This window comes from Hippocampus zosterae, chromosome 7 (assembly GCF_025434085.1).
Source record: "Hippocampus zosterae strain Florida chromosome 7, ASM2543408v3, whole genome shotgun sequence".
Taxonomy (NCBI): Eukaryota; Metazoa; Chordata; class Actinopteri; order Syngnathiformes; family Syngnathidae; genus Hippocampus; species Hippocampus zosterae.
The window spans coordinates 15,598,692-15,624,957 of NC_067457.1; positions in this window are offsets into that span (position 1 = coordinate 15,598,692).

The window sequence follows — 26,266 nt, forward strand, 5'->3', positions numbered from 1 at the left end:
GCACCTTGATGAAAAATGGAGCAGAGATGGGCAAGATGCAATAACATGGCTCTGTTGGAATGCTACTACTCAAGCAAGCCTAGTCAGAGAGGTTACATGGAGAGAATGTGGGCTAAATGGTTACTTCGAAACCCACAGTCACGAGTGGCCACGAAACAACTCGTAACTCAGTGTTCCAACATCCACAAACGGCAACTGCTGTCACAACTTGAGATTGATGAGGTACAACGCAGGTTCCATGGTGAGGGGCCCCAGGCTGCCAGATCAGAGGAGGAGTTCATACCAGAGTGAATGCAGATGATGAGATTGGGAGGCCAGCCCCAATGAATGAAATGCTGAGCGAGGCAGCAACTGACCTGAAAGCTAAGATCATGGCAAGAATGAAAGCTGGGAAACCTAGAATCCGATTACAACGGCTATGTGAAGTACCACCTGAAAGTCTCTTGGAAAGTGTGAATGCAGCACTGAGGGCGATCCTTACCGTAACGATCACGGAAATGAACTGATATACGCTTCAGCATCAGTGATCCTTGAGATGCTTGGCTATAAGAGCAACCATGGAAGCCATGAGATACATTACCGACCATGGAAAAGACGGTTGGAGGCTAAGATCAAGGCGGCTCGGAAAGATGTGAGTCAATTGACTGAGGTCCAGAGAGGTGTGATGAAAAGGCCGATCCTGAGAGGTACATCCAGATGACCATATATGAAGCACTCGAAACAAAGGCTCCAAGCCTTGTCCAGCCGCCTAAAGCGGTACACGAAAGAGAATGAGGCCAGACGAATAAACAGGCTGTTTGCAACACAACCTGCGAAAGTGTACGCTCAGTGGCAGGGTCCTAACAACAGAGCTGATCCACCAAGACTGGAAACTGAAAGGTACTGGAGAGGCAGATGGGAGAAGGAGGTTGCACATAACAGCAGTGCACAATGGCTGGTCACCCAAAGAGAGGAGCACAGACACCTCCCTGAACAGAACCCAATTACCATAACAGTGGCAGACATAAAGGAAATAGTCTCAAATATGAAGAACTGGACAGCACCAGGCCCGGACATGGTCCACACTTACTGGCTAAAGAGACTCACAGCACTCCATGAGCGCCCAGCAGCACAAATGAACCAGCTGCCTAGGGATGGGACTCACCCAGGATGCCTAACCGAAGGGCGAACGATCCTTATCATGAAAGATCCCTCAAAGGGTGCAGTCGCATCCAACTATCGGCCAATAACCTGTCCCTCCACAATTTTGGAAGCTCATGTTGCGGCTAAGATAAGTGCACACATGGATCAATACATGAGCGAAGCACGGAAGGGCATTGGTAGAGATACCAGGGGAGCCAAACATCAGCTCCTGGTTGACAGAACAGTCGCACAAGACTGCAGGTCCCGATGTACCAACCTGTGCACAGCCTGGATTGATTAAAAGAAAGCCTATGACTCGATGCCACATACATGGATCACTGAATGCTTGGATGTGTATAAGGTGAACAGGACCCTAAGAGCCTTCGTTGCGAACTTGATGAGGATGTGGAAAACCACACTTGAAGCCAATGGCAAGCCACTTACCCAAGTGTCCATCAAATGTGGCATATACCAAGGTGATGCACTCTCCCCACTGCTGTCCTGCATAGGACTGAACCCCCTAAGCCAAGTAATCACCAAGACAGGCCATGGATACCGCCTCAGAAATGGAGCTACGATCAGTCACCTCCTCTACAAGGATGACATGTAGCTGTTTGCTAAGAGCGAAAGGGACATAGACTCCCTGATCCACACAATCAAGATCTACAGCAGCGACATCGGGATGTCATTCGTGCTGGAGAAATGTAGTCGGATGGTGACTAAGAGAGGAAGGGTAGTCCGCACTGAAGGGGTCTCACTCCCTGAAGGAACAATAGCAGACATTGAGGACAGCTACAAGTACCTCGGTATACCACAAGCCAATGGCAACCTCAAACTGGCAACAAGGAAAGCGGCTACGGCCAAATACCTCCAGCGAGTGAGGCAAGTCCTAAGAAGCCAGCTCAATGGCAAGAATAAGACCCGGGCAATAAACAGCTATGCCCTTTCCAGTGATCAGATACCCTGCAGGAAAAATAAGGTGGCCAAAGGAAGAGATTCAGACCACGGATGTTAAGACCCGAAAGCTCGTTACCATGCATGGAGGGTTCCATACCAAATCCAGCACCCTGAGACTGTACACAAGCCGAAAGGAAGGAGGCCGGGGACTAGTGAGTGTGAGAGCCACTGTCCAGGATGAAACATCCAAGCTCCACAAATACATCAAGGAGAAGGCACCAACGGATGATGTACTCAGAGAATGTCTCAGACAATGGGGAACAGAAGATGAGGTGCTGGAAGAGGGACCATCATGGGAGGACAAGCCCCTACACGGGATGTACCACCGGACAATAACTGCCGTGGCCAATCTCAAGAAGTCCGATCAGAGTTCTAGAGAGGGCTGGCCTGAAGGACAGCACAGAGGCACTCATCCTGGCTGCTCAGGAGCAGGCCCTGAGCACCAGAGCCATCGAGGCCTAGATATATCACACCAGCCAAGACCCAAGGTGTAGGTTGTGCAAAGAGGCACCTGAGACGATCTAACACATAACTGCAGGGTGTAAGGTGCTGGCAGGGAAAGCCTATATGGAACGCCATAACCAGGTGGCTGGCATAGTCTACCGAAACATCTGTGCGGAGTATGGACTGGACACCCCAAGGTCAAAATGGGAAACACCTCCGAAGGTGGTGGAGAATGACAGAGCGAAGATCCTATGGGACTTCCAGATCCAGACTGACAAGATGGTAATGGCGAACCAACCAGATATCCTGATGATAGATAAAGGGCAGAGGAAAGCCGTTGTAGTGGATGTAGCGGTCCCAAGTGCTGGAAACATCAGAAAGAAGGAACACGAGAAACTCGAGAAATCCCAAGGGCTCAGAGAGGAGCTGGAGAGAGCCTGGAAGGTAAAGGGGACAGTCGTGCCTGTGGTGGTCAGAGCACTCGGGGCAGTGACCCCCAAACTAGATGATGAGTGGTTGCAACAGATCCCGGGAACAACATCGGACATCTCAGTCCAGAAATGTGCAGTGCTGGGAACGGCAAGGATACTGCGCAGAACCCTCAAGCTTCCTGGCCTCTGGTAGAGGACCCCAGCTGAATGAGGGATGGACACCACCTGAGGGGTGAGACGAGGATTTTTTTTTATAGATATACAGTAGATACACATTCACTCCCATGAACATCCCCAACAACATTAACACCAACACTACAGAAATTCAAACCGTAAAGATTCACATAACCAACCACAAAAGACTACACATATGCAACATGTATATACCCCCCAGAGATACCACCCGACCAGACCACGCCACAGAAGACACAGACATCACCAACACCTTCCAATACATAAACTCGCTGAACAACACCATTCTAACCGCAGACATCAACGCTCACTCAACACAATGGCACTCTCCCTACGACGACCACAGAGGCACCCTCATTGCAGACATACTACAGAACTCCCAACAAATCACTCTAAACACAAACACACCTACCAGAAAACCTACAAACATCAACCAACAACCAACATCACCGGACATCACAACAGCCAGCAACAGCATCACAAACAGAACAACATGGACCACAATACACGCACTCAGTTCAGACCACCTTCCTATCAAAATCACACACAACACGCGTGCTCCTTTCCGCCTACAACAACACCTTCAAACTTACACAAATTACAGGAAAGCAGACTGGGAAGGATACACCTCTGAAATAGAATCAGCACTGGAGAACATAATCATACCTGACAACATCCACACAGCCAACACCATGCTCACAAACCTCATACTTACAGCAGACAAACACCACATACCCCACGGAAAAATAAAAAGCAAATCACTTCTCCTACCACAACACATCAGAACACTCATCAGCCAAAGAAACGACATCAGACAACCAAACCACCAAGACCCACGCATCACAGACCTAAACAAAGAAATAGACACACAAATCCAAAAACACAAACAAGAGCTATGGAAAGAACACTTAACGGATGCATGGAACCACAGACACAAACAATACATACTCTGGAACACAGTAACAAGACTATCTAACAAAGAACAAAAAGCACCAGAAAACACCACAATACAGTTCGGACAACACACGGCAATATCCAACAAACAGAAAGCACGAGCATTCAACAAACAATTCACCAACATAATACAACACAAAACCAACAGAACATACAGACAACTACAACGCAAAATACGAAAACTCAACACCACGCCCATAACCATCACAGAACAACAAGTCAAACAAGCACTACAACGCTCCAAAAACAACAACTCCACAGGCCCAGACAACAAAAACATCAGACATCTGAAACACCTAGGCCCCAAAGCAATAACACTACTCACACACACTTACAACACATCACTCAACACCAACACCATCCCCGCAATATGGAAGACTGCAAAAATAATCCCAATACCAAAACCCAACAAAAACCACGCACTCGGCCCATCCTACAGACCAATAGCACTACTCAGCCCAATAGCCAAAACAATGGAAAAGGTAATACTACCCTTCATTACCAACAACACTCAACTACCCTCTCACCAACACGGCTTCCGAAAACAACACTCCACAACACTACACCACATACACAACATCATAGCCACAGGTTTCAATCAACAAAAACCACCACAACGAACAGTTGCCATAGCCCTAGACATGTCCAAAGCCTTTGACACGGTAAACCTACACACACTCACAAACAAACTCAACAACACTAACACCCCAAACATCATCATCAAATACATCTTCAACTACATAAGGGGACGCAGACAATACACTCAATACCGGGGGGAAACATCAGAACACAGAAACACGAAAACGGGGGTACCACAGGGGGGAGTACTTTCACCAACACTATTCAACATATACATGGCAGACTTACCACAACCACCTCCAAATGTACACCAGAGTACTGGCATAAAATCCCGAAAAGCATGGAGAGTGCATGGAAACTTCTGGAGGCCCAAGCTTGGATTCTAACAACCAACCTCAGGACTGTTAAGTGACCACACCATATTATATATAATTTTACTTTGACCTTAATGAGTAACTTTTTTATTCAGTTCAAATACTGTAAATACTTTTTAAAAAATGTATAATTTTCAAAGGCATTAAAAAGTTACTCAAGTTTATTTATTTATTTATTTATTTATTTATTTATTTATTTATTTATTTATTTATTTGTTTTTTAGGTTACCTCTATCCGCTGTTGCAGCATGATCTAATGGGCCAGTGGTCCTCAACTAGAAATGCTGAAGGTCCACTTTTGTTTTTTTTAATAAGAACAAGGTCCGATTTCATGCACGGGAATCATGAGTAGCAGGGCTATATGCCCATTTAGTATGGTAAAGCCAAGCTTATACAAATCAACACTCCTCACAACCAATCAATAATGGGGTGCATGAAAATAACCCTGGGTAGACGGGAGCAGAACTGCACACAATGGAAACCTCCAGCGATTCGTTTTGTCCAATTGTCTATGTGCGGCTCTCCTGGGCTGAAGCTGTGAGCACACTGTGGCGTTGCGCATGCGTCTGTTTCCGGACACAATCCTCCATTTTGAATCGCCGTGTTAGCGTTAGCTTGTGGCGCAATGTAAACACCGACTAGTAAAAAGGAGGTGAACTCACGTAGCGAGTAGAATGGCTTGCAGTTTGTTGGAAAATCCTGCGCACTATGGGGGTGTAGGGCCGTCTCGTTTTTGCTCCCCGCGACGCTCGGGTTCGACGGTGCACGCGGCGGGTCGACGGCCGCCGCTGCCCGGCTCCGACCGCGCTAGCTTGCAACGCTCTGTCAGACAAGGGCTCGGAACGCCCCAGCGCGCATGCAAATTAGCCATGTGCGCGAAAGCCGGGATTCGAAATGTACTCACCTTGTGTTGCCGTCTGAAATGAAAAATAAAATCATTTGCCCTCCCGCCGCCCCCCTCTCTCTACTCGTCCGAGGCATTTTGAATGCGTGTGTATTGGGATAGACGCGTGTTGACGGTTACTTATGGGCACACCGTAAATTCAAATGAGCCAATCAGCGTATCGTATATAAATGTGCCCACTAGTTCACTAGTAAGATCATTTTGAGGCTTACTAATTGACATGTAAGCCGCAAAACGCCCACTAGTTCACTCGTAAGATCATTTTGAGGCTTACTAGTTGACATTTAAGCCGCAAAACGCCTACTAGTTCACTAGTAAGATCATTTTGAGGCTTACTTGTTGACATGTAAGCCGCAAAACGGCCACTAGTTCACTAGTAAGATCATTTTGACGCTTACTCGTGAACATGTAAGCCACAAAACGCCCACTAGTTCACTGGTAAGATCATTTTGAGGCTTACTAGTGAACATGTAAGGCCATAAATGTGCCCATTAGTTCACTGGTAAGATCATTTTGAGGCTTACTAGTTGACATGTAAGCCACAAAATCCCCATTAGTTCACTAGTAAGATCATTTTGAGGCTTACTAGTTGACATATAAGCCGCAAAACCCCCACTAGTTCACTGGTAAGATCATTTTGAGGCTTACTAGTGAACATGTAAGGCCATAAATGTGCCCACTTGTTCACTAGTAAGATCATTTTGAGGCTTACTAGTGAACATGTAAGCCACAAAACGCTCAGTAGTTCACAAGTAAGGTCATTGTGACGCTTACTAGTGAACATGTAAGCCACAAAAGAACCCACTAGTTCACTATTAAGATCATTTTGAGGCTTACTAGTTGACATGTAAGCCGCAAAACGCCCACTAGCTCACTCGTAAGATCATTTTGAGGCTTACTAGTTGACATGTAAGCCGCAAAACGCCCACTAGTTCACGAGTAAGATCATTTTCACGCTTACTAGTGAACATGTAAGGCCATAAACGTGCCCACTAGTTCACTAGTAAGATCATTTTGACGCTTACTAGTGAACATGTAAGGCCATAAATGTGCCCACTAGTTCACTAGTAAGATCATTTTGACTCTTAATAGTGAACATGTAAGGCCATAAATGTGCCCACTAGTTCACTAGTAAGATCATTTTGAGGCTTACTAGTTGACATGTAAGCCGCAAAACGCCCCTTAGCTCACTCGTAAGATCATTTTGAGGCTTGCTAGTTGACATGTAAGCCGCAAAAAGCTCACTAGTTCACTAGTAAGGTCATTTTGACGCTTACTCGTGAACATGTAAGCCACAAATTGTCACTAGTTCACTAGTAAGGTCATTTTGACGCTTACTAGTTAACATGTAAGCCACATAACGCCCACTAGTTCACAAGTAAGGTCATTGTGACGCTTACGAGTGAACATGTAAGCCACAAAAGAACCCACTAGTTCACTATTAAGATCATTTTGAGGCTTACTTGTTGACATATAAGCCGCAAAACACCCACTAGTTCACTCGTAAGATCATTTTGAGGCTTACTTGTTGACATGCAAGCCGCAAAACGCCCACTAGTTCACGAGTAAGATCATTTTGACGCTTACTAGTGAACATGTAAGGCCATAAATGTGCCCACTAGTTCACTAGTAAGATCATTTTGAGGCTTACTCGTTGACATGTAAGCCACAAAACGCTCACTAATTCACTAGTAAGGTCATTTTGACGCTTACTAGTGAACATGTAAGCCACAAAACGCCCACTAGTTCATTAGTAAGATCATTTTGAGGCTTACTTGTTGACATGTAAGCCGCAAAACGGCCACTAGTTCACTAGTAAGATCATTTTGACGCTTACTAGTGAACATGTAAGCCACAAAACGGCCACTAGTTCACTGGTAAGATCATTTTGAGGCTTACTAGTGAACATGTAAGGCCATAAATGTGCCCACTAGTTCACTGGTAAGATCATTTTGAGGCTTACTAGTTGACATGTAAGCCACAAAATCCCCACTAGTTCACTAGTAAGATCATTTTGAGGCTTACTAGTTGACATATAAGCCGCAAAACCCCTACTAGTTCACTGGTAAGATCATTTTGAGGCTTACTAGTGAACATGTAAGGCCATAAATGTGCCCACTAGTTCACTAGTAAGATCATTTTGAGGCTTACTAGTTGACATGTAAGCCACAAAACGCCCACTAGCTCACTAGTAAGATCATTTTGAGGCTAACGAGTGAAGATGTAAGCCACAAAACGCCCACTAGTTCACTCGTAAGATCATTTTGAGGCTTACTAGTGAACATGTAAGCCACAAAACGCCCACTAGTTCACTAGTAATATCATTTTGAGGCTTACTAGTTGACATGTAAGCCACAAAACGCTCACTAATTCACTAGTAAGGTCATTTTGACGCTTACTCGTGAACATGTAAGCCACAAAACGCCCACTAGTTCATTAGTAAGATCATTTTGAGGCTTACTAGTTGACATCCAAGCCGCAAAACGCCCACTAGTTCACTAGTAAGATCATTTTGACGCTTACTCGTGAACATGTAAGCCACAAAACGCCCACTAGTATACTAGTAAGATCATTTTGAGGCTTACTAGTGAACATGTAAGGCCATAAATGTGCCCACTAGTTCACTAGTAAGATCATTTTGGGGCTTACTAGTTGACATGTAAGCCACAAAATTCCACTAGTTCACTAGTAAGATCATTTTGAGGCTTACTAGTTGACATGTAAGCCGCAAAACGCCCACGGGTTCACTGGTAAGATCATTTTGAGGCTTACTAGTGAACATGTAAGGCCATAAATGTGCCCACTAGTTCACTAGTAAGATCATTTTGAGGCTTACTTGTGAACATGTAAGGCCATAAATGTGCCCACTAGTTCACTAGTAAGATCATTTTGAGGCTTACTACTTGACATGCAAGCCGCAAAACGCCCACTAGTTCACTAGTAAGATCATTTTGACGCTTACTAGTGAACATGTAAGGCCATAAATGTGCCCACTAGTTCACTAGTAAGATCATTTTGAGGCTTACTAGTTGACATGTAAGCCGCAAAACGCCCACTAGCTCACTCGTAAGATCATTTTGAGGCTTACTAGTTGACATGTAAGCCACAAAACGCCCACTAGTTCACTAGTAAGATCATTTTGACGCTTACTAGTGAACATGTAAGGCCATAAATGTGCCCACTAGTTCACTAGTAAGATCATTTTGAGAATCAGAATCAGAATCATCTTTATTGGGTAGGGCGGTGCCAACGATTTTTTCTGCCGTCCTAACTGTCCGTTGAAGTCGGATTTTGTCCTTTTTTGTGGCGGCCCCAAACCAAACCGTGATGGAAGAACACAGGATTGATTCGATGACTGCCGTGTAGAACTGTCGTAGCACCTCCTGTGGCAAGCCATGCTTCCTCAGCAGCCTCAGGAAGTACATCCGCTGCCGGGCCCTTTTCAGGATGGAGATGGTGTTGACTTCCCACTTCATGTCCTGGGAGACTGTGATTCCCAGGAACTTGAAGGTCTCGACGGTTGACACAGGGCAGTTGGATAGTGTGAGGGGCAACTGAGGAGAAGAATGTTTCCTGAAGTCCACGATCATCTCTACAGTCTTGAGCGTGTTCAGCCCGAGGTTGTGTCGGCCGCACCAGAGCTCCAGCTGCTCCACTTGTTGGCGGTATGCAGACTCGTCGCCGTCTTTGATGAGACCGATGACCGTGGTGTCGTCTGCGAACTTTATGAGTTTGACAGCCGGATCTGTTGAGGTGCAATCGTTTGTGTAGAGAGAGAAGAGCAGTGGCGAGAGGACACATCCCTGTGGGGCTCCAGTGCTGGTGGTGCGTATTGATGATGTTGTTGCTCCCAGTCTCACCTGTTGTGTCCGTCCCGTCAGGAAGCTGAGGATCCACTGGCAGATCGCAGGGGACACACCGAGGTGGAGTAGTTTGGGGGTGAGGAGTTCCGGGATGATGGTGTTGAACGCAGAGCTGAAATCCACAAACAGAATCCTTGCGTAGGTGCCTGTGCTGTCGAGGTGCTTGAGGATGTAGTGCAGACCTATGTTGACTGCGTCTTCCACAGACCTGTTTGCCCGGTAGGCAAACTGGAGAGGGTCCAGCAGGGGTCCAGTGACGTTCTTTAGGTGGTTCAGCACAAGGCGTTCAAAGGACTTCATGACCACAGACGTCAGGGCGACAGGCCTATAGTCGTTCAGTTCCGATGTTGCCGATTTCTTGGGAACTGGGATGATGGTAGACTGTTTGAAGGAGGATGGGACCTCACACAGCTCCAGGGATCTGTTGAAGATCTGTGTGAAGACCGGAGCCAGCTGGTCAGCGCAGACTTTCAGGCAGGAGGGTGACACTTTGTCGGGCCCTGGAGCTTTCTTGATCTTTTGCTGCTTGAAGAGCCGTCTCACGTCCTGTTCGTGGATCTGTAGTGGAGAAAAAGAGGGTGGGGGGGTAGGTAGAGTGGTTTCTGGTAGAGGTGGGTGTGTGTGGGAAATGGGGGTGTCCTTTTCAAATCGGCAGAAAAACATGTTTAGTTCATTAGCAAGACCCTTATTGTTCACTGTTTGGGGGGATGGCATTCTATAGTTAGTGATTGCTTTCAGGCCATTCCATACAGATGCAGAGTCGTTAGCAGAGAACTGGTTTTTCAGCCTCTCTGCATAGCTTCTCTTTGCGATGTTAATTTCCTTCGTCAATTGGTTTCGGGCATCTTTGTACAGTGCCCGATCTCCACTTCTAAATGCGGCCTCTTTCTCTTTCCTGAGTTGCCTGAGTTTGGGAGTAAACCATGGCTTGTTATTGTTAAACGAGCGGAAGGACTTCGTTGGTACACACATGTCCTCACAGAAACTGATGTATGATGTTACAGTGTCTGTGTATTCATCCAGTGTGCCCGTTGAAGTTTCAAAGACGCCCCAATCAGTGCAGTCTAAGCATTCTTGTAGAGCTAGCTTTGCTTCATCTGTCCATTTTTTCACAGTCTTAACAACCGGTTTAACACATTTGAGTTTCTGTCTATATGTAGGTATTAAGTGGATTAAATTGTGGTCAGAAAGACCCAATGCTGCACGGGCCGATCGGTATGCATTTTTGATTGTTGTATAGCAGTGGTCTAGAATGTTGCCTTCTCTGGTGAAACAGTCGATGTGTGGCTTATATCTGGGAAGTTCACGGTTAAGATGTGCTCTATTAAAATCGCCCAAAATGATCAGGGGTGACTCTGGGTATTTTAGCTCGAGTTTGTTTACTTGTTCGGCTAGCGTTTGTATCGCCGTGTTAGCGTTAGCTTGTGGCGCAATGTAAACACCGACTAGTAAAAAGGAGGTGAACTCACGTGGCGAGTAGAATGGCTTGCAGTTTAAAGACAGCGACTCCAGGTCCGGGCTGCAGTGTGCGTCGAGCTTCGTGACATCAGTGCACCATTCTTCGTTGATATAGAAGCAAATCCCACCACCTTTCGATTTCCCTGATAGCTCCGTGTCGCGGTCGGCTCGGAGAAGGCGGAAGCCGGGTAGATGTAGCGCGGGATCTGGATGCCGGTCACTGAGCCAGGTTTCAGTGAAGCAGAGCGCAGCAGAACGTGCAAACGTTTTGTTGGTCTTTGTGAGGAGAAGAAGTTCATCCATCTTGTTTGGCAGAGATCGTAGATTAGCAAGATGGATCGATGGGAGCGGGTTTCGAAATCCACGCTGCCGGAGCTTGACGAGCACGCCGGCTCGCTTCCCCCTCCGGCGGCGTTTCCATGCTGCGTACAGCGCAGCCGCTCCGCTCGCGATTAGCTCCGAAAAACCTTGTGGATTTTCGTGTACTGGTGAAAAAAGACCGAGCGTAGACTCCCCAATGCGCAGCAACTTTTCCCTTGTGTAAGTAAGCCGCTCAGGGTCGCCAAAAACAAACGAAAATGACAAAAACAGGGATAATACTAGGGAGCGTGTGACCGAGGCTGCCATACCTGTCGGCGCCTGAGGCCGGAGTCGGAATCCCGAGGCTTACTCGTTGACATGTAAGCCACAAAACGCTCACTAGTTCTCTAGTAAGATCATTTTGAGGCTTACTAGTTGACATGTAAGCCACAAAATGCCCACTAGTTCTCTAGTAAGATCATATAGGGGGCTCTGGGTAGAGGTAGTACCTTTTGATGTCTGGCTGTTGCACCAGGAAAAGGTGGACAGGCATCACTGGGCATCACTGGGCCTCACCTATCTCCTAAATCTCTCACATGTGGCTCCAAGCGCCATACCCCGGGCAACGGCTTCAACAGGCCGGCTGAACCATGTGAGGGGAGTGATGTTGACACTGCATCACTGGGCGGAGGAACTTTTTGGAAGTCAACGGCCAGAGCGGAAGGGCTCCATGTAGAACCCAACGGTCATGTGTCCTGGGTCAAGGCGAGCCACCAAGTACCGGTGGGATATCGGCTGTGGCCAACGGCTTGGAGAGGAGATGGGCACCGCCAGGTCTAACTGCCCAAGAATCGCCATGATGAAGACTACAACCAAAGATTCCATACCGGCTCGGTCGACGCCCGGGTTAACAAGGACCGCGTCTACCGTTACATATCAGGGCGGAGACGATAAGTATGCGACTGGTAATGACAACAACAGAAGCAAGCTACGATCCAGAGAAAACATAACGATTGGCACATGGAATGTAAGAACATTACACCAAGATGGGAAACTGGAAGAACTAGTCCATGAGATGGACAGGTATCACTGGAACCTTCTTGGCCTGTGCGAAGTGAGATGGAAAAACATCGGGGAAATGTCAACGCAGGAAGGACACAAGCTGTATTATATCGGAAGACAAGACACTCATGAAGAAGGAGTCGGCTTCTTGGTACACAAAAACATTGTGGGCACAGTCTTAGGCTGTCGCCCAATCTCCAGCAGGCTAATTACAATCCGCCTAAAGGCAGCACCCTTCAACATCACTGTGGTACAAGCCTACGCTCCAACATCAACATATAGTGATGAGGACGTAGAAGAATTCTACATCCAACTCCAGGGAATTATAGACGAAGTGCACAAGAAAGACATAATAATCATACAGGGCGATTGGAATGCCAAAGTTGGTAGAGATGCTTATAAAAATTGGAGGGGAACTTATGGACCATCTTGCAACCTTGTAACAAATGAGAGAGGACTGCGGCTTCTGGAATTTGCTGCTACCAACAGTTTAGCACTGGCCAACACCTTCGGTGCTCATAAAGCCTCTAGGAGAGAAACCTGGCACAGCCCTGATGGTCACACTCATAACCAGATCGATTACATCATGGTTCCTAAGCGCTTCCGCTCAGGAATAAACATCGCCCGCACCCGCAGTTTCCCCGGGGCAGACATAGGAAGTGACCACGATCTAGTAATGATGACATTCAAAACAAGACTGAAAAGAATCAACAAGCCCAGATTCACAAGACTGAGATTCAACCTTGACAAACTAAAAGACCCCAACGTCAGGGAAGAGTTCCAAGCAATGATTGGAGGGAGTTTTGCAGCCCTGACAGTCCTGGATGAGAACACGGACATTGAAGAAGCCATCAACACCTTTAACTCTGCAATTGCAGGGACGGCTGACAAGATATTGGGCAAACACCAATATCCTAAAAAACCATGGGTCACCAACGAAATTTTACAGTTGTGTGATAAAAGACGCAACCTAAAGAAAGAAAAAAGGGATTTAGAGGGAGCAAAGAAGTATCGGGAGGCCAACAACAGAGTCCGGAAGGAAATGAAGAAAGCAAAAGAAGCCTGGATAGAACAACAGTGCAGCGAGATACAGGAAAGCCTAGATAAGAACAACACAAGGAAAGCATTCCAAGTGGTGAAAGACTTGACCACCAAGAAAAAAAAAGGAAGACCTAGCAGCATACAAAGCAAGACCGGAATATGCCTCACAGAAGAAAAGGATGTCCTGGACAGATGGACAGAATACTGCAAAGACCTGTACAATTACAAACTAAATGGGGACCCATCAGTACTCAAATGTCCACTAACACCACCAGAAGAAGACTCAAGCCCCATACTGCGCGAAGAAGTGGAACTAGCCGTCAAGAAACTTAAAAAAGGAAAGTCTGCCGGAGCAGACAATATCCCTGCGGAACTAGTCCAAGCAGGAGGAGAGGCAATGATAACAGCCCTCACAAAAATTTGCAACCATATATGGAGTACCGGAGTCTGGCCAACACCCTGGACTCAATCATTAATAATCACCTTGCCGAAAAAAGGAAATCTACAGCAGTGTGAAAATTATCGCACTATCAGCTTGATCAGTCACCCAAGCAAAGTCCTGCTGAAGATCATTCTGCACAGACTGAAGCCCATAGCTGAGAACATCATAGCTGAGGAACAGGCTGGATTCAGAGCAGGACGCAGCACCACAGAACAGATTTTTAACTTAAGATTAATCTGCGAAAAACACCTACAGCACCAAAAAGACCTATACCATGTATTTATAGATTTCAAAAAGGCCTTTGACAGGGTATGGCACGCAGCCCTATGGACCACCATGCGCAAGTATAACATCGATGCCAACCTCGTCCGAATCATCGAAAACCTGTATGGAAAGGCCTCAAGTGCTGTCCTCCTGAATGGAAGTATCGGCAATTGGTTTAAAACTACAGTCGGTGTGCGTCAGGGCTGCCTACTCTCACCCACCCTCTTCAATTTGTATCTAGAGAGGATCATGGAAGATGCCCTTGAACATCATGTAGGCACAATCTCCATCGGAGGGAGAAACATCACCAACCTCAGATTTGCTGATGACATAGATGGACTGGCAGGAACAGAAGATGAGTTACAGCGACTAGTAGAACACCTGGACGAAGCAGCTGCCTCATATGGCATGGAAATATCTGCCGAAAAAACAAAGCTGATGACCAACAACAATCAAGGCATCAATCTTGATATCCGAGTCAGTGGGAAAAAACTAGAAACTGTGCAGTCATTCAAGTACTTAGGCTCTATTATCTCAGACGAGGGCTCGAGGCCAGAGATGTTGGCAAGAATTGCTCAAACATCAACAGCAATAGCAAAACTCCAAACCATCTGGAAAGATAAGAACATAGCTCTGCGCTCAAAGATCCACCTTCTACGCTCCCTTGTCATGTCAATCTTCCTATATGCATGTGAAACCTGGACACTAACAGCAGATCTCCAAAGAAAGATCCTTGCAATGGAGATGAGATGCTACAGGAAGATATTAAACATCCCTTACACCGATCATGTAACAAACGAGGAAGTTCAAAATAGGATACAACAAGCTATCGGACACCATGACAACCTACTCACCATCGTAAAAAGACGGAAGTTACGGTGGTACGGCCATGTTACGAGATCATCAGGCCTTGCAAAGACGGTGCTACAAGGAACTGTACAAGGATCTCGCAAACGAGGAAGGCAGAAAAAGAGGTGGGAGGACAACATCAGAGAGTGGACCAACCTGGATTTCGCAAAGTCCCAGAGAGCGGCAGAAAACAGAGACGGTTGGAAAGAAACGGTGAAAGGGTCTTCACGGGCGCCCCAACGACCACAACCGAGGTCAAGGGATAGGTGACAGGTGACAGTGAAGATGTAAGCCACAAAACGCCCACTAGTTCTCTAGAAAGATCATTTTGACGCTTACTAGTGAACATGTAAGGCCATAAATGTGCCCACTAGTTCACTAGTAAGATCATTTTGACTCTTAATAGTGAACATGTAAGGCCATAAATGTGACCACTAGTTCACTAGTAAGATCATTTTGAGGCTTACTAGTTGACATGTAAGCCGCAAAACGCCCCTTAGCTCACTCGTAAGATCATTTTGAGGCTTGCTAGTTGACATGTAAGCCGCAAAACGCCCGCTAGTTCACTAGTAAGTTCATTTTGAGGCTTACTAGTGAAGATGTAAGCCACAAAACGCCCACTAGTTCACTAGTAAGATCATTTTGAGGCTTACTAGTTGACATGTAAGCCACAAAACGCCCCTTAGCTCACTCGTAAGATCATTTTGAGGCTTACTAGTGAACATGTAAGCCACAAAACGCTCACTAGTTCAATAGTAAGGTCATTTTGATGCTTACTCGTGAACATGTAAGCCACAAATTGTCACTAGTTCACTAGTAAGGTCATTTTGACGCTTACTAGTTAACATGTAAGCCACAAAACGCCCACTAGTTCACTAGTAAGATCATTTTGAGGCTTACTTGTTGACATGTAAGCCGCAAAACGCCCACTAGTTCACTCGTAAGATCATTTTGAGGCTTACTAGTTGACATGCAAGCCGCAAAACGCCCACTAGTTCACTAGTAAGATCATTTTTACGCTTACTAGTGAACATGTAAGGCCATAAATGTGCCCACTAGTTTACTAGTAAGATCATTTTGAGGCTTACTAGTTGACATGTAAGCCACAAAACGCTCACTAATTCACTAGTAAGGCCATTTTGACGCTTACTAGTGAACATGTAAGCCACAAAACGCCCACTAGTTCGTTAGTAAGATCATTTTGAGGCTTACTTGTTGACATGGAAGCCGCAAAACGCCCACTAGTTCACTAGTAAGATCATTTTGGGGCTTACTAGTTGACATGTAAGCCGCAAAACGCCCACTAGTTCACTGGTAAGATCATTTTGAGGCTTACTAGTGAACATGTAAGGCCATAAATGTGCCCACTAGTTCACTAGTAAGATCATTTTGACGCTTACTAGTTAACATGTAAGCCACAAAACACCCACTAGTTCACTAGTAAGATCATTTTGAGGCTTACGTGTTGACATGTAAGCCGCAAAACGCCCACTAGTTCACTAGTAAGATCATTTTGACGCTTACTAGTTGACATGCAAGCCGCAAAACGCCCACTAGTTCACTAGTAAGATCATTTTGACGCTTACTAGTGAACATGTAAGGCCATAAATGTGCCCACTAGTTTACTAGTAAGATCATTTTGAGGCTTACTAGTTGACATGTAAGCCACAAAACGCTCACTAATTCACTAGTAAGGTCATTTTGACGCTTACTAGTGAACATGTAAGCCACAAAACGCCCACTAGTTCATTAGTAAGATCATTTTGAGGCTTACTTGTTGACATGTAAGCCGCAAAACGCCCACTAGTTCACTAGTAAGACCATTTTGACGCTTACTCGTGAACATGTAAGCCACAAAACACTCACTAGTTCACTAGTAAGGTCATTTTGACGCTTACTAGTGAACATGTAAGCTACAAAACGCTCACTAGTTCACTGGTAAGATCATTTTGAGGCTTACTAGTGAACATGTAAGGCCATAAATGTGCCCACTAGTTCACTAGTAAGATCATTTTGAGGCTTACTAGTTGACATGTAAGCCACAAAATCCCCACTAGTTCACTAGTAAGATCATTTTGAGGCTTACTAGTTGACATGTAAGCCGCAAAACGCCCACTAGTTCATGGTAAGATCATTTTGAGGCTTACTAGTTGACATGTAAGCCACAAAACGGTCACTAATTCACTAGTAAGGTCATTTTGACGCTTAGTAGTGAACATGTAAGCCACAAAACGCCCACTAGTTCATTAGTAAGATCATTTTGAGGCTTACTTGTTGACATGTAAGCCGCAAAACGGCCACTAGTTCACTAGTAAGATCATTTTGACGCTTACTCGTGAACATGTAAGCCACAAAACTCCCACTAGTTCACTGGTAAGATCATTTTGAGGCTTACTAGTGAACATGTAAGGCCATAAATGTGCCCACTAGTTCACTGGTAAAATCATTTTGAGGCTTACTAGTTGACATGTAAGCCACAAAATCCCCACTAGTTCACTAGTAAGATCATTTTGAGGCTTACTAGTTTACATGTAAGCCACAAAACGCTCACTAATTCACTAGTAAGGTCATTTTGACGTTTACTAGTGAACATGTAAGCCACAAAACGCCCACTAGTTCATTAGTAAGATCATTTTGAGGCTTACTTGTTGACATGTAAGCCGCAAAACGCCCACTAGTTCACTCGTAAGATCATTTTGAGGCTTACTAGTTGACATGCAAGCCGCAAAACGCCCACTAGTTCACTAGTAAGATCATTTTGACGTTTACTCGTGAACATGTAAGCCACAAAACGCCCACTAGTTCATTAGTAAGATCATTTTGAGGCTTACTAGTTGACATGTAAGCCACAAAATCCCCACTAGTTCATTAGTAAGATCATTTTGAGGCTTACTAATTGACATGTAAGCCGCAAAACGCCCACGAGTTCACTGGTAAGATCATTTTGAGGCTTACTAGTGAACATGTAAGGCCATAAATGTGCCCACTAGTTCACTAGTAAGATCATTTTGAGGCTTACTAGTGAACATGTAAGGCCATAAATGTGCCCACTAGTTCACTAGTAAGATCATTTTGAGGCTTGCTATTTGACATGTAAGCCGCAAAACGCCCACGAGTTCACTGGTAAGATCATTTTGAGGCTTACTAGTGAACATGTAAGGCCATAAATGTGCCCACTAGTTCACTAGTAAGATCATTTTGAGGCTTACTAGTGAACATGTAAGGCCATAAATGTGCCCACTAGTTCACTAGTAAGATCATTTTGAGGCTTGCTATTTGACATGTAAGCCACAAAACGCCCACTAGTTCACTAGTAAGATCATTTTGACGCTTACTAGTGAACATGTAAGGCCATAAATGTGCCCACTAGTTTACTAGTAAGATCATTTTGAGGCTTACTAGTTGACATGTAAGCCACAAAACGCTCACTAATTCACTAGTAAGGTCATTTTGACGCTTACTAGTGAACATGTAAGCCACAAAACGCCCACTAGTTCATTAGTAAGATCATTTTGAGGCTTACTTGTTGACATGTAAGCCGCAAAACGCCCACTAGTTCACTAGTAAGATCATTTTGACGCTTACTCGTGAAAATGTAAGCCACAAAACGCCCACTAATTCACTGGTAAGATCATTTTGAGGCTTACTAGTGAACATGTAAGGCCATAAATGTGCCCACTAGTTCACTAGTAAGATCATTTTGAGGCTTACTAGTTGACATGTAAGCCACAAAATCCCCACTAGTTCACTAGTAAGATCATTTTGAGGCTTACTAGTTGACATGTAAGCCGCAAAACGCCCACTAGTTCACTGGTAAGATCATTTTGAGGCTTACTAGTGAACATGTTAGGCCATAAATGTGCCCACTAGTTCACTAGTAAGATCATTTTGAGGCTTACGAGTTGACATGTAAGCCACAAAACGCCCACGAGTTCACTAGTAAGATAATTTTGAGGCTTACGAGTGAAGATGTAAGCCACAAAACGCCCACTAGTTTACTAGTAAGATCATTTTGACGCTTACTAGTGAACACGTAAGGCCATAAATGTGCCCACCAGTTCACTAGTAAGATCATTTTGAGGCTTACTATTTGACATGTAAGCCACAAAACGGTCACTAATTCACTAGTAAGGTCATTTTGACGCTTACTAGTGAACATGTAAGCCACAAAACGCCCACTAGTTCATTAGTAAGATCATTTTGAGGCTTACTTGTTGACATGTAAGCCGCAAAACGCCCACTAGTTCACTCGTAAGATCATTTTGAGGCTTACTAGTTGACATGCAAGCCGCAAAACGCCCACTAGTTCACTAGTAAGATCATTTTGACGCTTACTAGTGAACATGTAAGGCCATAAATGTGCCCACTAGTTCACTAGTAAGATCATTTTGAGGCTTACTAGTTGACATGTAAGCCACAAAACGCTCACTAATTCACTAGTAAGGTCATTTTGACGCTTACTAGTGAACATGTAAGCCACAAAACGCCCACTAGTTCATTAGTAAGATCATTTTGAGGCTTACTTGTTGACATGTAAGCCGCAAAACGCCCACTTGTTCACGAGTAAGATCATTTTGACGCTTACTCGTGAACATGTAAGCCACAAAACGCCCACTAGTTCACTGGTAAGATCATTTTGAGGCTTACTGGTGAACATGTAAGCCACAAAACGCTCACTAGTTCACAAGTAAGGTCATTGTGACGCTTACTAGTGAACATGTAAGCCACAAAAGAACCCACTAGTTCACTATTAAGATCATTTTGAGGCTTACTAGTTGACATGTAAGCCGCAAAACGCCCACTAGCTCACTCGTAAGATCATTTTGAGGCTTACTAGTTGACATGTAAGCCGCAAAACGCCCACTAGTTCACGAGTAAGATCATTTTCACGCTTACTAGTGAACATGTAAGGCCATAAAGGTGCCCACTAGTTCACTAGTAAGATCATTTTGACGCTTACTAGTGAACATGTAAGGCCATAAATGTGCCCATTAGTTCACTAGTAAGATCATTTTGAGGCTTACTAGTTGACATGTAAGCCACAAAATGCCCACTAGTTCTCGAGTAAGATCATTTTGAGGCTTACTAGTGAAGATGTAAGCCACAAAACGCCCACTAGTTCACTAGTAAGATCATTTTGAGGCTTACTAGTTGACATGTAAGCCGCAAAACGCCCACTAGTTCACTGGTAAGATCATTTTGAGGCTTACTAGTGAACATGTAAGGCCATAAATGTGCCCACTAGTTCACTAGTAAGATCATTTTGAGGCTTGCTATTTGACATGTAAGCCACAAAACGCTCACTAGTTCACAAGTAAGGTCATTGTGACGCTTACTAGTGAACATGTAAGCCACAAAAGAACCCACTAGTTCACTATTAAGATCATTTTGAGGCTTACTAGTTGACACGTAAGCCGCAAAACGCCCACTAGCTCACTCGTAAGATCATTTTGAGGCTTACTAGTTGACATGTAAGCCGCAAAACGCCCACAAGTTCACGAGTAAGATCATTTTCATGCTTACTAGTGAACATGTGGGGCCATAAACGTGCCCACTAGTTCACTAGTAAGATCATTTTGAGGCTTACTAGTTGACATGTAAGCCACAAAATCCCCACTAGTTCACTAGTAAGATCATTTTGAGGCTTACTAGTGAACATGTAAGGCCATAAATGTGCCCACTAAATCACTAGTAAGATCATTTTGAGGCTTAGTAGTTGACATGTAAGCCACAAAACGCCCACTAGTTCACTAGTAAGATCATTTTGAGGCTTACGAGTGAAGATGTTAGCCACAAAACGCCCACTAGTTTACTAGTAAGATCATTTTGACACTTACTAGTGAACATGTAAGGCCATAAATGTGCCCACTAATTTACTAGTAAGATCATTTTGACGCTTACTAGTGAACATGTAAGGCCATAAATGTGCCCACTAATTCACTAGTAAGATCATTTTGAGGCTTAGTAGTTGACATGTAAGCCGCAAAACGCCCGCTAGTTCACTGGTAAGATCATTTTGAGGCTTACTAGTTGACATGTAAGCCACAAAACGCCCACTAGTTCACTAGTAAGATCATTTTGAGGCTTACGAGTGAAGATGTAAGCCACAAAACGCCCACTAGTTTACTAGTAAGATCATTTTGACACTTACTAGTGAACATGTAAGCCACAAAACGCTCACTAGTTCACTAGTAAGATCATTTTGAGGCTTACTAGTGAACATGTAAGGCCATAAATGTGCCCACTAGTTCACTAGTAAGATCATTTTGACGCTTACTAGTGAACATGTAAGGCCATAAATGTGCCCACTAATTCACTAGTAAGATCATTTTGAGGCTTAGTAGTTGACATGTAAGCCACAAAATGCCCACTAATTCACTAGTAAAATCATTTTGAGGCTTACTGGTTGACATGTAAGCCACAAAATCCCCACTAGTTCACTAGTAAGATAATTTTGAGGCTTACTAGTTGACATGTAAGCCACAAAATGCCCACTAGTTTTCTAGTAAGATCATTTTGAGGCTTACTAGTTGACATGCAAGCTGCAAAACGCCCACTAGTTCACTAGTAAGATCATTTTGACGCTTACTAGTGAACATGTAAGCCACAAAACGCCCACTAGTTCATTAATAAGATCATTTTGAGGCTTACGTGTTGACATGTAAGCCGCAAAACGCCCACTAGTTCACTAGTAAGATCATTTTGAGGCTTACGAGTTGACATGTAAGCCGCAAAACGCCCACTAGTTCACTAGTAAGATCATTTTGACGCTTATTCGTGAACATGTAAGCCACAAAACGCCCACGAGTTCACTGGTAAGATCATTTTGAGGCTTACTAGTGAACATGTAAGGCCATAAATGTGCCCACTAGTTTACTAGTAAGATCATTTTGAGGCTTACTACTTGACATGTAAGCCACAAAACGCTCACTAATTCACTAGTAAGGTCATTTTGACGCTTACTAGTGAACATGTAAGCCACAAAACGCCCACGAGTTCATTAGTAAGATCATTTTGAGGCTTACTTGTTGACTTGTAAGCCGCAAAACGCCCACTAGTTCACTAGTAAGATCATTTTGACGCTTACTCGTGAACATGTAAGCCACAAAACGCCCACTAGTTCACTGGTAAGATCATTTTGAGGCTTACTAGTGAACATGTAAGGCCATAAATGTGCCCACTAGTTCACTAGTAAGATCATTTTGAGGCTTACTAGTTGACATGTAAGCCGCAAAACGCCCACTAGCTCACTCGTAAGATCATTTTGAGGCTTACTAGTTGACAAGTAAGCCACAAAACGCTCACTAGTTCACTAGTAAGATCATTTTGACGCCTACTAGTGAACATGTAAGCCACAAAACACTCACTAGTTAACTAGTAAGGTCATTTTGACACTTACTAGTGAACATGTAAGCCACAAAACGCCCATTAGTTCACTAATAAGATCATTTTGAGGCTTACTTGTTGACATGTAAGCCGCAAAACGCCCACTAGTTCACTCGTAAGATCATTTTGAGGCTTACTAGTTGACATGCAAGCCGCAAAACGCCCACTACTTTACTAGTAAGATCATTTTGACGCTTACTAGTGAACACGTAAGGCCATAAATGTGCCCACTAGTTCACTAGTAAGATCATTTTGAGGCTTACTAGTTGACATGTAAGCCACAAAACGCCCACTAGTTCACTCGTAAGATCATTTTGAGGCTTACGAGTGAAGATGTAAGCCACAAAACGCCCACTAGTTTACTAGTAAGATCATTTTGACGCTTACTAGTGAACACGTAAGGCCATAAATGTGCCCATTAGTTCACTAGTAAGATCATTTTGACGCCTACTAGTGAACATGTAAGCCACAAAACACTCACTAGTTAACTAGTAAGGTCATTTTGACACTTACTAGTGAACATGTAAGCCACAAAACGCCCACTAGTTCACTAATAAGATCATTTTGAGGCTTACTTGTTGACATGTAAGCCGCAAAACGCCCACTAGTTCACTCGTAAGATCATTTTGAGGCTTACTAGTTGACATGCAAGCCGCAAAACGCCCACTAGTTTACTAGTAAGATCATTTTGACGCTTACTAGTGAACATGTAAGGCCATAAATGTGCCCACTAATTCACTAGTAAGATCATTTTGAGGCTTGCTATTTGACATGTAAGCCACAAAACGCCCACTAGTTCACTTGTAAGATCATTTTGACGCTTACTAGTGAACATGTAAGGCCAAAAATGTGCCCACTAATTCACTAGTAAGATAATTTTGAGGCTTGCTATTTGACATGTAAGCCACAAAACGCCCACTAGTTCACTTGTAAGATCATTTTGACGCCTACTAGTGAACATGTAAGCCACAAAACGCTCACTAGTTCACTAGTAAGATCATTTTGACGCCTACTAGTGAACATGTAAGCCACAAAACACTCACTAGTTAACTAGTAAGGTCATTTTGACACTTACTAGTGAACATGTAAGCCACAAAACGCCCACTAGTTCACTAATAAGATCATTTTGAGGCTTACTTGTTGACATGTAAGCCGCAAAACGCCCACTAGTTCACTCGTAAGATCATTTTGAGGCTTACTAGTTGACATGCAAGCCGCAAAACGCCCACTAGTTTACTAGTAAGATCATTTTGACGCTTACTAGTGAACATGTAAGGCCATAAATGTGCCCACTAATTCACTAGTAAGATCATTTTGAGGCTTGCTATTTGACATGTAAGCCACAAAACGCCCACTAGTTCACTTGTAAGATCATTTTGACGCTTACTAGTGAACATGTAAGCCACAAAACGCTCACTAGTTCACAAGTAAGGTCATTGTGACGCTTACTAGTGAACATGTAAGCCACAAAAGAACCCACTAGTTCACTACTAAGATCATTTTGAGGCTTACTAGTTGACATGTAAGCCGCAAAACGGCCACTAGCTCACTCGTAAGATCATTTTGAGGCTTAGTAGTTGACATGTAAGCCGCAAAACGCCCGCTAGTTCACTGGTAAGATCATTTTGAGGCTTACTAGTTGACATGCAAGCTGCAAAACGCCCACTAGTTCACTAGTAAGATCATTTTGACGCTTACTAGTGAACATGTAAGCCACAAAACGCCCACTAGTTCACTAGTAAGGTCATTGTGATGCTTACTAGTGAACATGTAAGCCACAAAAGAACCCACTAGTTCACTATTAAGATCATTTTGAGGCTTACTAGTTGACATGTAAGCCGCGAAACGCCCACTACCTCACTCGTAAGATCATTTTGAGGCTTACTAGTTCACATGTAAGCCACAAAAAGCCCCTTAGCTCAGTCGTAAGATCATTTTGAGGCTTACTAGTGAACATGTAAGCCATAAAACGCTCACTAGTTCTCTAGTAAGATCATTTTGACGCTTACTAGTGAACATGTAAGGCCATAAATGTGCCCACTAGTTCACTAGTAAGATCATTTTGAGGCTTACTAGTTGACATGTAAGCCACAAAACGCTCACTAATTCACTAGTAAGGTCATTTTGACGCTTACTAGTGAACATGTAAGCCACAAAACGCCCACTAGTTCATTAGTAAGATCATTTTGAGGCTTACTTGTTGACATCAAGCCGCAAAACGCCCACTGGTTCACTAGTAAGATCATTTTGACGCTTACACGTGAACATGTAAGCCACAAAACGCCCACGAGTTCACTAGTAAGATCATTTTGAGGCTTACTAGTGAACATGCAAGGCCATAAATGTGCCCACTAGTAAGATCATTTTGAGGCTTACTAGTTGACATGTAAGCCACAAAATGCCCACTAGTTCACTAGTAAGATCATTTTGAGGCTTACTAGTTGACATGTAAGCCGCAAAATGCCCACTAGTTCACTGGTAAGATCATTTTGAGGCTTACTAGTGAACATGTAAGGCCATAAATGTGCCCACTAGTTCACTAGTAAGATCATTTTGAGGCTTACTAGTTGACATGTAAGCCACAAAACGCCCACTAGTTCACTAGTAAGATCATTTTGAGGCTTACGAGTGAAGATGTAAGCCACAAAACGCCCACTAGTTTACTAGTAAGATCATTTTGACGCTTACTAGTGAACACGTAAGGCCATAAATGTGCCCATTAGTTCACTAGTAAGATCATTTTGAGGCTTGCTATTTGACATGTAAGCCACAAAACGCCCACTAGTTCACTAGTAAGATCATTTTGAGGCTTACTAGTGAACATGTAAGCCACAAAACGCCCACTAGTTCACTAGTAAGATCATTTTGACGCTTACTAGTGAACATGTAAGCCACAAAACGCTCACTAGTTCACAAGTAAGGTCATTGTGACGCTTACTAGTGAACATGTAAGCCACAAAAGAAGCCGCTAGTTCACTAGTAAGATCATTTTGAGGCTTACTAGTTGACATGTAAGCCGCAAAACGCCCACTAGCTCACTCGTAAGATCATTTTGAGGCTTACTAGTTGACATGTAAGCCACAAAATGCCCACTAGGTCTCTAGTAAGCTCATTTTGAGGCTTACTAGTGAAGATGTCAGCCACAAAACGCCCACTAGTTCACTAGTAAGATCATTTTGACGCTTACTAGTGAACATGTAAGGCCATAAATGTGCCCACTAGTTCACTAGTAAGGTCATTTTGACGCTTACTCGTGAACATGTAAGCCACAAATTGTCATTAGTTCACTAGTAAGGTCATTTTGACGCTTATTAGTTAACATGTAAGCCACAAAACGCCCACTAGTTCACTAGTAAGATCATTTTGAGGCTTACTAGTGAACATGTAAGCCACAAAACGCCGACTAGTTCACTAGTAAGGTCATTTTGACACTTACTAGTGAACATGTAAGCCACAAAACGCTCACTAGTTCACTAGTAAGATCATTTTGAGGCTTACTAGTGAACATGTAAGGCCAGAAATGTGCCCACTAGTTCACTAGTAAGATCATTTTGACACTTACTAGTGAACATGTAAGGCCATAAATGTGCCCACTAATTCACTAGTAAGATCATTTTGAGGCTTAGTAGTTGACATGTAAGCCA